The sequence below is a fragment of the Accipiter gentilis genome, chromosome 2, assembly GCF_929443795.1.
Source record: "Accipiter gentilis chromosome 2, bAccGen1.1, whole genome shotgun sequence".
Classification (NCBI taxonomy): Eukaryota; Metazoa; Chordata; class Aves; order Accipitriformes; family Accipitridae; genus Astur; species Astur gentilis.
Window position 1 is genome coordinate 52,145,716 of NC_064881.1, and position 14,979 is coordinate 52,160,694.

The window sequence follows — 14,979 nt, forward strand, 5'->3', positions numbered from 1 at the left end:
CAAGGGTCAATGAGTCAGTGCCATAAATTGCTATTGCTGCTGCCCAGATGATTTTTTAGCTTCATTCCCAAGTCCCACTTTGGCAAAGTCACCCAAATCTGCCCTACAAGGAGAACCCTGTAGTGAGGGTTTGAATGTTTGGGGTTAGGGACTTTTTTTGTTAGCTTAATTTCCCAACTTTAAACCCCCTGAAACTATCGTGAGCTCCTCCACAGCTTCATCATCCCCAGAGAGGGAGTGATGTGAGATTGGACTGGGCTATATTGCAGAGAAAGGATACATCACTTAAATAAGCTTTAAAGAGGCATTTGGGTTTTGATTGGTAATAGTCACCAGCAAAACACTCATGTCCTTGGCACCAGCTTTATGGCAACAGCTTTACAGCAGATTTTCTCATGGTTTAGCCCCATTCTGCCTCCCACCTGGGTCAGCTTTTGTAGGTTTCCCAGAAGCTGCTCTACCTGAAACTTTGGTCGAGTCCAAAAGCACCACAGGGCTTGTCCATTTGACACACTACAGTGCATTCAAACAGCCACAGCTATCGGCAAGCCGGTCCTCTGAGCCGAAACATTACAGGAACTCAAACAGGAGCTACAACTCGTATTTTCAAATCAGCAGACTGTAACTACGACATATTTTGCACCCATTGATCAGATTTCACTAAGCTGTTAAAACACCATGCACCCAACCTGCATTTGGCAGAGCAGAAAGTCAGTGATGGAGCAAGGCGAAAACCATGAATATTGAACAAAATGAGAAGCCAGCTTGATGCATTGCTCAGGTTAGTCCTAAGGATGCATCTCGCAGTGCTTGAGGAAAAGCTCCACATCCAAAAAGCACAATCTGGGGATTTTCCACTGCTTCTCACACATCTCACCCGTGCAGCACTCACGTGAGACGATTCAGCCCTGTACCAGCCGTAAATAAAGTCTTGGATCAGTCTGTCAGGTTGACACAAATCCAGGGCATTAAATGGTGTTTAATCCAAATGCACAGGGGCTCATTGCTAGAGATTTTCCCACTCTTCTCTTCCTGCAGTTCCTCCTAAATCAGCTGTCCCAGACACTTCTTTCCTTTGCTTTATATATGAGGCTATATAACACCAGAAATTAGCCTGGGCTTACTTGTCCCACAGGAATTTCACTTGTTACTAACAAGATCCAGCTTTCATTAAATCACTGACAAAAGAGCAGCACAGGATAAGATTTTCAGATCTTTACAGATTGCACTGACCCCAGTTCCAGGAGGTTTTTCAGTGTTCCAACACATTCCGGGTTAGTAATAAGTGACAATGGGTGGTCAGGAGATGGCTTCAGCTTGGCTAAATATCCAATTGCATGTGCTGAGAAGACTGGTCCACTCATTTTTTTGAAAGAGGTATTTGGATGGGTGGGGGGTTCTGTGGGGGAGAGGGGGGTTTATTGACCTATTTATTTCCATTCTTTCCTTAGAAACACTGAATTTGCCTCAACAGAATTTTAGCTTGGCCCGGTGATCCTGATCCATATGCACTTAGGTACTTTGCTGAATGAAGCCTCAGATGAACCATGATGCAACGAAACCAAGGGTTGGAAACTCCTTCAAGTCCTCAATTATAAGCACCCAGCTAGAAACAGTATTGCATTAACCCACCCCAAATAACATGGACTGCAGATTTCAATGTGTTCTTACATGGGGACACTCCTGCAGATTCACAGCATCCAGCGGGTACCTCTGGGGAGTCATTTAAAATGCCAAAATCATTCCAAAAGTGAAGATGAAATATCCCAAATGTTGCAAAAGGCAGGAGGAGCACCAATTTCCTCGCATGGACTGCGCACGCCTGCATTTTGGAGTGCCTGCAACACCATAAGAAACAAACACCAAGCAACAGTGTGTGTCCAGAGCGGGTCCATAGTTAAAAACTACCCAAAAATTCAGGTGCTAATTTGGGAGGGTGGGATTTATCCAGCCTCCCCTAAGGTGGCCAAGGGAAGACCAACTTGCTCACCTTGTACCACATTTCCCTAATGGAAAAGAGGCAAAACACAAAAGGAAAATGTGTGAGGATTATACTCTGAAGACATGGCAATAGTTAACATTTTAAGCCTCAGTATTTTAGCTAAATGCAAGAGGACCGTGAGATGATGAACTTGCCCTCAAAGGCCTGAACTCTCAATCCATAAATATCTAACAGAGCACACCATATCACCCCCACACCTCAAACAAGTGAAAATTAAATGAAAAAACAAAGGCAGATGCAACCTTTGGTCAGACTTTCCAAACAATTACTTTGAAAATGCAATGCTTGGAGAATGGCTTATCTTGGAAAACTGCATTGAATCTGGCTTGCAGTTTCCTGCCCCCGGACTTTTATTTCATGTTACAGCATGTTGCCAGTTCTGGTTTTATTTTGTTTTTGTTTTAGAAAATAAAAGAAAGTAGTAACAAGGAGGTTGTTTTAACAACCAATTTCAAGCTTCCACACATCAAGCAGAGATGTTGTAACTATTCATGGAGGATTCAGCAGTTCAAGCAGACAAGCAAAACAATTTAAAAACAGCAGCAGAAAGCAAAGCAAAAATGCATCTGTACTGCCAAGCTAAGTGAAGACATACTAAGGCTGTGAAAGAAAGTGAATGTGAAGTACATTTGTGTCTAATAAAAAATTAAATGTCTTTGACCACATAAAGTGAGTGCTAAAATATTACGATTCCCCAAGAAGGAGTATGAGGTTGCCGATACCCAGTAAATACTTTGTATGCCCCAACACTAACAGAATTCAGGGCCACAACTGGGAAAATGTGGCTTTTACTTACACGGTGGGTCTTGAAAGCTGTGAAGAGTTTGTGGTGCATATGTTATAGAATCCTATGTGCAAATTGTTTCTCCTATGCTTCCATAACTGGATATTGCCAAAAACATTTTTACAGTTTCCAGCTATTTTCCTCATTTGCTTTCCAGCAGAATCCCCTTGGCAGGAGACAGGACAACCCAAGTTCTTCTGATATCAGCTCAACCTTCTCCCCACCTAGCAAACAATGATGCCCTGTTATATTTATTGCAATTGCTAAAGCTGCAGCAGTTAATACTGGCATTTCTGATATTTTCTTACTGAATTCTTCTTTCTTTTGCCTCAAAAGATACACAGAAGCCCAGGTAGGTACGACAAATGGAAATCATGAGCTTTTAAGTACATGCTCTACCAAAGCAAGGTGTGTTCACATATGCTCCGGTCAACTGCAATGGGAGACCTCAGATGTGGATGTGAGCTTAAGAAACAGCTTGAGTGTGGTGGGTTAATCCTGGCTGGACACCAGGTGCCCACCAAGCTGCTCTATCATTCCCCTCCTCAGCTGGACAGGGGAGAGAAAATATGACGAAAGGCTCGCGGGTCGAAATAAGGACAGGGAGAGATCACTCACCACTTACTATCACGGGCAAAACATACTCAACTTGGGGAAAATTGGTTTAATTTACTACCAATCAAGTCAGAGTAGGATAATGAGAAGTAAAACCAAATCTTAAAGCACCTTCCTCCACCCCTCACTTCTTCCTGGGCTCAATTTCACTCCCAATTTTCCATACATCCCCCACCCTAAGCAGCACAGAGGGACAGGGAATAGAGGTTGTGGTCAGTGCACACACTGTCTCTGCCATTCCTTCCACCTCACGCTCTTCCCCTGCTCCACCGTGGGGTACCTCCCTTGGGAGACAGTCCTCCCTGAACTTCTGCAACGTGGGTCCTTCCCATGGGCTGCAATTCTTCATTAACTGCTTCAGCGTGGGTCCCTTCCACATCTCCTTTCTGTGGGCTGCAGTCCTTCAGGAATTGCCCGCTCCAGCGTGGGCTCCTCTCTCCGTGGAGCCTCAGGTCCTGCCAGGAGCCTGCTCCAGCGTGGGTTTCCCACAGGGTCACAGATTCCTTCAGGAACCCACCGGCTCCAGTGTGGGGTTCTCCCCGGGCTGCAGGTGGAGATCTGCTCCCCCGTGGACCTCCCTGGACTGCAGGGGGACAGCCTGCCTCACCAGGGTCTTCATCACCACGGGCTGCAGGGGAATCTCTGCTCCGGCGCCTGGAGCATCTCCTCCCCTCCTTCTGCACTGACCTGGGGGGCTGCAGGGCTGGTTCTTTCATATGTTCTCACTCCTTCCTCTCTCTTGGTTGCATGGAGGCAGCTTCTGGCACCTTCTCACAGAAAATACCCCTGCAGCTCCCCCCGCTACCAAAACCTTGACACGTAAACCCAATACATTGAGAAAGAGCCACTGCCTCATAATCTACCTTGCTGCAGTCCTTGAAGCGCGTGTATTGGCTTTTCTTTGGGTTTTGTTTTCTGTTGTTGTTGTTCATGTGCTTATTTTATTTATTCCACTAAAAATCCCTTTCCTTCACATGAAAAATAGTTGCAACCATCACTGCTGAAAATGGTGTCTCATCATAAGATAACTGCATGTGTGCAGTAAGCGATATTCCTTGTTCGATGATGCTGACAGTGCACTGAGAAAGGATGGAGAGGGAGGAGGAGGAGGGGACATCATCACACCCAAGCTTTGCTGCCTTCTCTGTGCTCTTAACCCTTCCCATCTTGTCATCCCAGCAAACTGCTTCAAAATAAAACTTGAAGGGAATACGTCCACCGGTAAATAAAAGAGAGCAAGGGAACAAACCATGTTTTATTGTTAGCCGGCTGCCCAGCTCTGTATTGCCAAGACAAACTCAGGATCTGTTCCGGGGATAGTTCATCTCAGAAATTGCTTCCTCTAGGCAAAAATCAGCGAGACCACACCAGGTTTAAATCCAGACATGCAACACCATTTCACACCTACCTACCAGGCAGAGGTGGTATCTCAACCTCTGTGCTACCCCTAGCACTTTGGACCAGCAGGGGGAAAAAAAAAAAAAAAAGAAAAAAAAAAAAGGAAACTGAATTATAGAACCATAGAATCATTTGGGTTGGAAAAGACCTTTAAGATCATCAACCAAACATAAACCTAACACTGCCAAATCCAGCACTCAACCATGTCCCTAAGCACCACATCTACATGTCTTTTAAATACCCCCAGGGATGGTGATTCAGCCACTTCCCTGGGCAGCCTGTTCCAATGCTTGATAACCCTTTCAGTGAAGAAATTTTTCCTAATATCCAATCTAAACCTCCCCTCGCACAACTTGAGGCCATTTCCTCTTGTCCTGTCACTTGTTACTTGGGAGAAGAGACCAACACTTACCTTGTTACAACCTCCTTTCAAGTAGTCATAGAGAGTGGTTGAGAACCTTAAAAATCCATACAAGCCTTACACATGATTTTTGTAACCACTATTCCAGCGGAGATTCGGAGTGCATTGCTTTCCACATTTCAGTGCAATTATAATCTCTAATTTACCGCACCTCTGTCTACAGGAGACACCTGGGATGAGGACTGCCCAGTGGAAGGATGCGATGTCAGTGCTTGGAGCAAAATATAACATGGGAGCTCGTGGTCTGCTTCCCGCCATCCTGCTCAGGAGGGAGAAAATGCTGCTGATGCACATGGGCATCCCTGGGGCTCTTAGGTGCTGTGACAGTCGTTAGCTCCAACCGCCACCGACAGCAGTTGTGGCAGGGGAAGGAGAAATCTGAGCAAGCTGGCAAGCGAAAATGTCTTTTGGTTCCTCTTCAAGACAAGCCAAATGAGAAGCCTGAGCAGGCATACAGGGTCTTATCTCTAGTGATCTGGATATAATTAATAACCAAAGGGAATAGCTAGAGTTCCAGGACAACACGCATAGTAAAGGTACCTACAGGAACATCCTTTTGCTTAATGTTAATGAAAACTGCCTGTGTTCCTCATGTTAATCTTCCTTGCCTATTAATTATTTCACACTAATTTGAAGCTCCTAATGGCTTTTCTGCAGCCAGGTGAAGTCAATTGCCTCCCTGAACTCAATTTTGTAGCAAACCCAAAATAACTCAAAAGTTGCAGAAAAAAGCAGGCAATAATTACAGTAACTCCAATAAAAAGGGAAAAGAGGAAAAACAGGACGAGCATTCAATCTTTCTACTTAAAATACTTAATGTGGCTGTAGCAAAGCAGCTCAACACCTCAGAATTGTAATGCATTTATCCCCAATGCACCACCAAGAGCTATGTCTATGTTCTGTAAAAGACAGTGACAGATTTCCTGCACCTGCATCTTTGCTCCTTTGAAAGCTTTAACTGAAATTATATCATCCTTTCCTGAATAAATTTCCAGAAGGAAGTTACTTGGTATCCAAACTCCTCTTTTGTACCATGAAACTCCTACAAGCAGTACATGCAGGTAGGGAGCAACCTGCTCGCTATGATTTCAAACCATCCACCCCAAATCCCCAGTTTACATGTAGCAGCAAGGATTAAGTATTACTGCACTCAGCCCTGTGGCTTAACCCCTTCACAACCCAGCTGACTGGCTAAGTCTCACCCATCAAGCACCTTGTTTCTTCCCTGACACCAGGGGAACCATTTCAAGGCTTCAGTTCCCCCCTTGAAGAGTTTTCATAGAATTGACCTATGTTATCCAAGAGGGTAACTCTTTACTGAAGACTATGATCCACAACGAGAGCCATGTGCCTCTGGCACTAGGAAATGAACTCAAGGGAGAGAAAAAGATTGATTTCTGGCTGCTGGCCGAAAAGTAAAAGATTTGCTCTGGAACAAAATGCTAAATTCTTGTCTTTATTTTAGCTTTTCCGCAACAATTGAGGAAAAAAGAAAGAGGTAGAAGATGAAGGATACAAAGGAAAAAAAGAAAGAGTAAAGACAAAGAAGCAGATTGTCACGGAAAAAAGAAAATACTACAGAACACAGACAAGCAAGAACTGGTGGATGCACAGCCACCTACACCCAGCCCAGACAAGTCCTCTAGCACCAGTACTCAACAGCTTCCCAGGGTGGTCCTCCCTGTGGACTCTCCCACTGTCTGATCCCGTATCTCATACCAGAACCTCGGTCTCTTCCACAGCGAGAACACCGTCTGGGTCTTCAACTGCCTTTCCATGTCGTATAAACCACAGAGGAACCTCATTTATCCTCATGACCTCTGCTCTTCTGTTGAAACTGGTCAAAAATCTTCAACAAATACCAGCATAGAAAGGATCGGCCAAGAGCGTGTTTGGACAAGGCTCCTTTTCTCAAGGAAAAGAGCTTAAAATAGAAAGGGAAATGCAAGGGAATGAACGAAGCAGCATCGTGTCTAATGTTGCAAAGTTGCTTCTGGCATGCAAGCTTAGGAGGTTTTTATTTCCTCCTGTTGAAGTTTGAGTGAAATAAGTGATAAAGGGAAATGTAAGCAAAAATCACACTCATCAGGCAACATGCTTTTCATCAGCATTGGAAAACGTGATGCTGTTTCACATGGCAATGCTCTGAAGCTCTTTGCTACAGATTTGTGCAGCGACTTGTACAAAAGCCCTGGGTCTCCTCGGCATGGCCACAGCACAAAGAGGGGGGCACCGAGGGGATTACACATTTTACAAATGGGATGAGGCTGGTGTTTGCATCGATCCTCTTCCAACCCCCATTCTCACACAGTGGGGTCAGTGTATTCGAGAATTCAATTACCTACGGGTTAAGTCGGGGTCTCTGCTCGCATTAACACTTATAAACTCCTATTCATTTTTTTGAAATTGCCTTGCTGGTTTGACCAAGTTCTCCTGAACATACACAATAAAATTTTCCTAGTTTTAGAAAGGAAGCTTTACCTGAAGGCATCTCAGCTGGAAGAACCCATTTCGGCCTACCCATCTGAAAGGGAGATGTGTTTAGGTAGTGAAGTACCTGCCTCCTCCTCCTCCTCTCCCCATGGGAAAACCAAGAAGCCAGTACGTTTCTCACCCCACAGCCTTCCCCTGAAGAAGTACCTTACTCCCAACTTAAGTCCCCACCAGCTACACTAGCAGAAAAAATATAGTGAAAATGAGAGAAAAAAACACATCTCTTTAACAGAACAGATTTTTTTTTTTCTTTGAAAGACCTACCACAGTAATAGAAAGTTCACCAGAGGAGACGGAGATTTTATAATTTCTAAGCCGAGTTAAGTGCAGGGCCCAAATCCAGTGAGTGGACAAGACCAAGGAGGTAAAGCAGGCAGGGAGAATCATTTCAGGTTTGTAAGGATCCCCCATAGGCATGCATTTTTTTCTTGGGCTCTCTGAAGCGGAGTTTCAACACTTTAAGCTTTTTAAAGCCTCTGAGATTTGTGCTTTACTTAATGTGTCCCCAGAGAAGTAACTGCAGTGCACGGTGTCCCCAGCACAAGTGTTGCTGGTAGAGCTAGTAAGTCTTAACTGGAGCTCAGCATGGCTCTTTCTTGGAAGATCCTAGGGGAAAAAAATGAAGCTATAAATATATATACAATACATATCTCTGAGAGGAATAATAAATGTAGAGCCTATCCCAAGGAAAGCCTAAGAAGCTGAGGAAAAAGGCTATTCATACAAGAGCTTCCCATGTAAGCGAGGTCTAGGGCAGTGGGACCAAAACTTTGCAGCTTGGCAAGTGTCTGTGCTCTGGTGGCACAAGAGGCTTTGCAAGGGACAGTCCAGGCATGGAGAAGCATCCCTTACAGAAATCAGGAGAAGAAAGGGTGAGCATTAACTTGCAGTGAAAGTCAATCTCAGCAATTGAAGAAGGTACAGAATTAAGACACTATGTTCTCCATGACCTCGCTGAGGAAAGGGGCTGCATGCAATCTGTGCACTTTCATTTTAAATCAGCCAAAAGAAGTTTGTTCCTAAGCCACTTGGATGGAGCATTAGACCCAGGGTGCTTTGCCATATTCCCATCCTCCCTGCCCAGCCAGGAGGGAAACCTCCCCCTGCAACTCCAAGCACAGTACCAAGTCCTCAGCCATAAAAATGCAAATCTGTGTACACCTAAGAAGCTGTTCACAGAGAAAAGGAACCATTAGTTATCTTTTTACAGTGCAATCAAGATTTAATCAGATTTGCTTTGCGTTACTTCTAGTTAAGATGTTTTTATTCTCTTTCATTTCGTTCTTTAGCATATATGCTAATAAGAAACTGCTGAAGAAGAAAGCAAAGAGACACTGTAGGTGCACAGCTAGTGTTGGTATTTTCTCAGCCCTGCAGCTCACCCTGGGTGTCCAGGAGAGTATGACTGCAGGCAGTGCCAGAGTATCCGCTCATGTGTAGGGAGCCTGGCCAAGGAGATCCGCAGCTGTCTTGACAATGCATTGCTCAGCTTTGCTGACCCACTTTGGATCCATGTCCCAGAAGGTACATCTCCACCATTCTCATAGTAGCAGTCAACAAAAACAGCCTCCCAAACCCACTCACGCAGTACTAAGGCAAGCAAGAGAAATATCCAAGTAGTGCACCGAGAGAAGAAGTTGTCTTTAGAGCCAACCCTGAGACACACAAATTCATTCTGCCCCTACCAGGCACTGACTCTTGGCCAAGTGGAAATGTGTCCTCCTTGGTGAGCACGATGTCGTTCCATGCAGCCAGATGTGAGCAACAGCAGCCCTGACCAAATTTGCTCCAGCTTGGAAGGTAGACTTTGTGACTGAACGGCAAAGCTATGACCGAAAGCCTGGAGCGACTGCACATAGAATCTTGACGAGGAGCAGAGAAATCCCAGACAGCATCAGAAATAGCATTAGAGAAAGTTGCTGGTATAAAGTGTCCCAGAAAATGGGTTACACCCAGAAAATGGGATACACTGCACTGTAAAAGAAAAGGGGTGAGATGAAGCAGACATGCTGGATAGAGGCTGCTGCCAGCTCACAGTGGGGGGGGAACCTCCCAAAAAACCTCAACAAAAAAGTCCCGCCCAATCAAAAATCTTGGTACTTTACTACCCTTACAGTTTATTTTAATTTATTATTAACAAGTTCCCTGCTTTTGCAAGGACACTAGAAATATATCAGATCTTTTCCAGCAGCAAGCTACAGTTTGTAGTTTTCAGTCTTTTCTTTTCAAGCTTATTAAAGACACTAGAAAGTAAGCGGTGGCCTGCAGTGCAAAACTAGATATTCTTTACATCTGCATTAAACCATATTGCTGCTAGAAAAAAAAGTTCTCATCCTATACTCCTTTTTAGGCAGCAGTGAAAAAAATAAAAATAAAAACCAACCAACTGAACAAAAAAAAACCAACAAAAAAAAACCCACACTGCCTTCTAATTTCTACAACATGAAAACCAGCAGCTTCTGTTGATTTAGTAGAAGGAAATGTCAAAGACTCACAAGACTGTTACTAGAATAAAAAGCCTATCACTTCATGGTGGCAATATGATGGTTAAGAGTGATTTGAAGGTCAGGCGAGCTTGGCAGCCCATGGGAAATGAGTTAGTGGGATTCTCAGTCCTGTTTCACCTGCTCAAATCTCTATAAAATTAATGAAGTAATTCAGAGAATTCAGAGAATTACTTTCACCACTGACATCCACATTGGCTGAGGTGCTCTTGTTCAGACAGGAGAATTAGGGAGAATGTTGATTTTCTGTGATGGTTAACTGCAAAATAGACTTAAAATTTTAAGCAAAATTTTATGAAGAATATGTGCAGAGCGGAACTGTGCAATGGATTAAGCTGCTGCTAATTCTGGCAGTGTGGAATTTTGGCTTTGGTTGGACAGTTTTACAATTAAGAGTTTTTCCTCAATTTTTAAGCAAAGGGGAGGCAAACTTTAAAAGGTTTTGCATAATTCTGACGTATTACCAAGACTCAGTTAAGTAGCTTTTAAATAAAACAAAGTACTTTGATTCTTTTTTTTTTTTTTTCTTTTTTTCTGGTACTGGATTAGGAGATAGTTAAAAAGACAATTCATTTTTGATTGAAATTAATCAATGTACTGGAAAATACCAATTCATTTGCAAAATTTCCCTATCTAATCCCATTGCTTCCTGCTTTCCATGATGGAAAGTCTAATCATGTTCCCTTCTTCATGCTCCAAAGCAGTAGCAGAAGCAAGCATTAAGGTGCTGCCTGCCTGTATTTTTAAAAGGATACTGGAGTCATTAAAAAAAAAAAGGCAATTTAAGATGTTTGACAGTTTTGTTTTGTTTGTTTGTTTTTAATGACGATGTGGTATGAGTATATAAATAAAACCTGAGTGAAGGCAGGTTTTTGTTTGCACTGCTATATTCCTAGGATAGTCTGCAGTCCTATGCTAATGCAAACACAGACACCAGCACCAACAGTATGTGAAAATGCAAAGGAATTGACTGAAAAACAAAGTGGAAAGGATTAATCTTACACTTACTGCCCGAGCTGTTGGAAATGTAATGTGAAAACAGCCAAAAAAAAGATGAAGAATCCAAATATTTTTGAAATGTCGTTATTTAAAGATTTATCGGTGATATAAATTACAAAACACTGTTTTTATTTTTAAACTAGCTCTTAATCAGTCTCTATTCTGGTCTTATTGATGCACTCAGTACTAATTGCCTTGCAAAATATCTTTTAAAATATCCAGGCTATTAATTACAAAATGGAGATGATTTTTTATTTTTTTTTTTCTGATTAAGTCCATGTGATGCAAGGAAGTGGTATCAGAAAAATCAGCCATATGAATGAAAGACATCAACTTTTAAAAATATTACCTTACCACAGCTTTCCAGTTGAAAACATCCAGGTAAATATTTTTTTTCACTCCTTGTAAATAACGGATTCTATAAACAAAATCCCGAAATGTACTCAATTACCAGCAAGACCCCCAAAGCATATTGGATAAAAAGCATATTGTAATAAAAATGACTAAGACTGTGTGATCCCAGCAGTTAATATGTATAATTCATGAGATTATCCTTACTACCACTGTACCGAGGTTCCAGGGCTCGGATGAGTCACTAATCTACCAGGACCAATGACAGAGATGAGACTCAGTGCATCAACTGTGTGACACACAGATGGAGATCAACAGCGGGGTGGGAGAAGGCAGTGCTCTCCTCGCTGCTCTGGCCACTGGTACCCAACAAAGTCAATCGGTGTCTCCCCAGCCCCTTGGCATTTCCAAGTCCATACCGAAGAAGAGGTGTAGGACGATGGGAAAATACGTGCATGAGAGCTCTGCAGGAAAATGATGTGATGCTGGACCCCCAAGCTCACTTCAGAGTCAACCAAGTTTGTTCAAGCACAAGGTTGTAGAAGCTCTAGTATAGAAAATGCTTTTTTTCCCCCCATTTCCTTCCTCTTCATCACTTCCTTTGTTGGTCAGGACTAAAATTTCAGACCATCTCAAGGATACAGAAGAAAAATGGCACCTGCAGTAAGTAAATGCAACATTCTTGGAGAGCCCTTGCAGCATCGAGATCTGCATGAAGAGTTTTTACAAACCAGAAGCTCCAGGGAGATTAAGTGAGATCTGGGATGACAGGATAGCAGAAGTTACTGAAACAGAGACAAAGTGGATGCAATGGGAAACAGCAACCGAGCAATACAACAGCTGGCATCTATCTAGGGGGAAAAAAGAGTGTTTTGCAGATGGATTGTATTGCAAGTGCTGGAGCATATTTCCAAGCTCAGAACAAAAGTACCAACTGATGCACCTTCCTCTTCTGGAGAGCTTCAATTCTCCAGCCAAAAAGGAGACATAACTTAGTAGATGTCCTAAAGAGAAATGAAAAAGTGCAATACACCCTTTGTCATTTATTGGTAGCCTTTATCTATATGTTTAAATAAGAAAAATATACTGATAATTTATGCATGATAATTTATGCACCTTCCCAACATTTACTGAACGGAGGATGGAAAATTACTTTTGTTTGCCTAGATTAACCATAATAGAATCCATCTGGCTCAAGGAACTAACTCTTTTGGAAGAAATCATAAAACCCATACAGAGTTTTATTATTCATATGTACAAAGCCCCATAGGCCACTCAGGGACGAAGACGAAATACCACCGGGCATAACTTCTGGAAGTCCCTTGGTTTTTTTTCTGTGGGACATTGTACACAGATATGTTCCTCCACAGCTTGTGGGATCTGCAAGTGGTCAGCAGAGGTTGTAGCAATGGCCATAAAATGTCCTGTTTCTTGTTACACAACTACTGCTGTAGTTATCCACTGGAAAGGAAAGACTAGTATGAAAGGCACAGGCTCAGCTCACTCTTCCTGGGTTTCACATGGACCAGATTTTGAGTTCTCTGACCCTGAGCAAGTTACTGGCAAGCCTTCATAATATTCATGGTCAATGTGGGCAAATATTACAGAATTAGTCTTTTATTTTTCATATACAGAGGCACACTCCCTCAGCAACAGTCCCTCCTCATCTCCCAAGACAGAAGTAGAGGGCAACTTCATCTTACTGCTATTTTTTAATTAGAAGAAAAAAGACTCTGCTGTTTCAAAGACAATTTCAGGCATAATCTCATGGACCTGTTAATGTACAAGGCAACCTCTAACCCATGCAGAACAATACAGCCCATGACAGTCCTAAAAAATAAAATAAAAAAATAAAAGAGAAGTTTATTAGAAGTTTATATAAAGCTACAGAAGACATGTAGTTACTCCACATGTAACGTGATTTGGACAATGAACTTTATACCCATGCTTGGACACACACACAAAAAAAAAAAAAAAAAAGATTGCATGGGTGTTAATGTTTATTAGAGATTATTATAATGCCCTCTGCACCTTTGTAAAAGCAAGAATATCCCTTCCCTATGGGTAAAACAGCGGCATTTTTAATGCACTGGGGCACAGCCTTAACGTGCAGGAGGACTGATCCATCCTCAGGCACATCTGTGCATTCAGTTGTGAGACAAAAACTGGCCTTTTGCTGTTTAATTCAGCAGAACTTTGCTCTCTTTCTCATTCTCAGCATGACTCATTAAATATCTACAGACCAGATTTTGCTCTTCATCTTAATCGAAAAGACTCTATTATGTACTTGAACACAGACTTTCTCCCTTTATTCCAAAATAAAACTGAGACATGGGTTGAAGTATTTGCCTAAAAAAAAAAATCCACAGCACTGCAATACTGATGAGTACGAGAAAGTGGAAGTGACAGGAAACTGATGAAGAAAAGGATGAATTAAATTTTTTAGACAACTGGTTTATTAGCTAAAGCATTCTGGTTTAGGTCAACAGATACAAATGCCAAAATCAGTAAGCTGGTTTCAGCTGCAAGTTTTTTTTTTCCTTCTTCCTTTTACCGTAGTCAAAGCAGCCCACTGAAACCTTTCAAAGGGGAATGTTTTGACATTTTGAACCAAAATACTATGTATTCTCAAAATTTGCCCACATTTAAACCCCCAAAGAACAAGAAAACTAGAAAAAAGTGGGGGGTTTCCCCAAATATTTCAGACAGTGCAACTCTTCTTTCCTTTTTTCATTTTCAGATAAATTCTAAACATATTTATCAGCCATAAGGAGGAAAAACTTAAAAAGTAAATAAAAATAAATTATTTACATCACCTTACTGATTACCAGTACCACTGTTCATGCAGAGAGAAATGCACATACAAGACACAGCAAAGTGGTGAAAAACAAAACATATCTGAAAGGTTTTGGCACCAAGGGCAAAACTCCTGGAGATGCACAACCTCCACAGGAGCTAATCCCATAGTCTCTCTGGAAAATTTCAAGGAATCCCAAAGTGGACATTCATTTTAGGGCATTTTGTCAGCAAACCCAAGAAATAGCATTTTGAACTCTTCCATGTCTCTTTTCCTCTTGCAGCTTCTCTTCAAACATCCTTGCAAAGTGCCGCAATCATTTTCTGACACTCTTTCTACAACATGTTGCTACAGCTGAGGTCAAAGAAAACCTTCCCCACACACGCTCCCTATCAAATGCTATAAAAGGGTTAACACCCTGACCTTCTGCATGTATAAAACCTTTGCCTTTTGTATACGCTATTATTAATGGTAAACCTGAACACGTCAGCAGTGTGTTGCCAGCAATGGCTCTCTGGATTTTTTCGACATCAGGGTTACAATAATTAAATACAATTTTCTAGTAGAAGAAAGAGGACTGCTGCCAAATCCCTGTTCCCTCACATTCCCTCGTGC

The 14,979-nt window shown here is 42.3% G+C and overlaps 1 protein-coding gene across 18 annotated transcripts in view; it reads right to left on the minus strand.

Annotated features, from left to right (window-relative positions):
* TSNARE1 (t-SNARE domain containing 1) overlaps window positions 1-14,979 on the minus strand; it is a 485,628-nt gene that overhangs the window by 316,476 nt on the left and 154,173 nt on the right. The window lies entirely within an intron of this gene.